Here is a 1,422-nt window from a genome sequence, read left to right on the forward strand (position 1 = left end):
TGTCTTGCAGCTGTGTCATTTGGGCTGAAGAACGTGAAGTAACTAGCACCATCCATCAATCACCTTGCTGAGATAGTTCCTTGTTAACTTGAGATTCAACGATTGGTGAAACCTTTCTTTCCAGCACTTTAGAGTATAACATTTCCATTTTGTGATTTCCATAATCAAAATTATCGTGATTATAATCTTGGCCATAATCATGCAGCCCTAAGAGATCTAATGTTTTAGCAAACCAGTTTGGGCAAGTAACCTTTCTGCTGAGTTCTTGAAAAAAAAAAGTAACATCACTCAAAGAAAGCTACTATGATGGCTGGGAATCAAACCCAGGTCAACTGCTTGGAAAGCAGCTATGCTCACCACTATACCACCATCTCTGGGCAAAACAATGTTCACTTCAAATCTTGTAATACATCAGGGCATTGAGACTGAAAGTGCACTCTATCACTGAAAGTCCCTCCAGGGGGGTCCTGTGTTGTCAAATTAACCAGAATGGGAAGTGTGTATGTCTGTACTAGCTCATAATGGGTTCGATTTCCAGCCATCGCAGTAGTTTTTGTTGTGTGGTTAATTGCTTTATTTGTCAAGAAGTAACCATAAAAGGTTCCTTAACCAACTTGATTTGATAATATTAGATCTCTGTTATGGTACAAATACGGGAGCATATCAATCAATCAAGCTACCTCCACAAGGATCCACAGACACAGGCAGCGCACTACAATTTGCACTTTGCCCTTGTCTGGTAACAACTACTAACCAATTGAAAGTTTATGAACATTTGTGCAAACAGGTATAGTGCTGTGTTTCAGGTTGTTGTGGCCGAGTGGTTAAGGCGATGGACTAGAAATCCATTGGGGTCTTCCTGCGCAGGTTCGAATCCTGCCGACAACGAGAGAAATACTTTAAGAACCGTAGTAAACTAATGACACAATTTGGTAAATCACAGGTTACCGAATTGCAAATGTACCTTTGTGTGTTATCTCATAGGTACTGAAATCACAATAAGTATTGTATGCTTCGTAAAATCTAACTATTTACATTTTCTAGTCACATTATACGCAACCCGATAAGCGGATGAAGATGGAGCAGGCAGCGCGTCAGTCTCATAATCGGAAGGTCATGAGTTCAACCCTCACACAGGGCAGGTGTTTTAAAAATAAATTTTAAAAAAGCGACGAATGCTGGAAATACTGTGTCATTCAGGTGGTTGTCAGAAGTGCGTTCATAAAAAATATTGTGTTCTCCCAGGTACTGGAAACCCCCGTGTTTCCAACAATGGTGGCTCTTAGCATCTATGTTACAAACTTTGCAGTGAAGGTTCTATTTTCCAGCAGAAAGGCAACAGGAGTGTTATTCTCGACAATGATTTGTATAGTAGCAGTGCAATCATTCTGCCCATGTTTGAATTGTCTGTAGGTCTCTATT

At 40.2% G+C, this 1,422-nt stretch overlaps 1 non-coding gene across 1 annotated transcript; it reads left to right on the plus strand.

Moving 5' to 3' along the window:
- The first annotated feature begins 806 nt into the window (after nt 1–806).
- On the plus strand, nt 807–888 carry trnas-aga. The gene has a single exon. It is a non-coding gene; the product is annotated as a tRNA-Ser (tRNA).
- The last annotated feature ends 534 nt before the right edge of the window (nt 889–1,422 follow it).

This window comes from Etheostoma cragini, unplaced genomic scaffold, assembly GCF_013103735.1.
Source record: "Etheostoma cragini isolate CJK2018 unplaced genomic scaffold, CSU_Ecrag_1.0 ScbMSFa_938, whole genome shotgun sequence".
NCBI classification, from domain to species: domain Eukaryota; kingdom Metazoa; phylum Chordata; class Actinopteri; order Perciformes; family Percidae; genus Etheostoma; species Etheostoma cragini.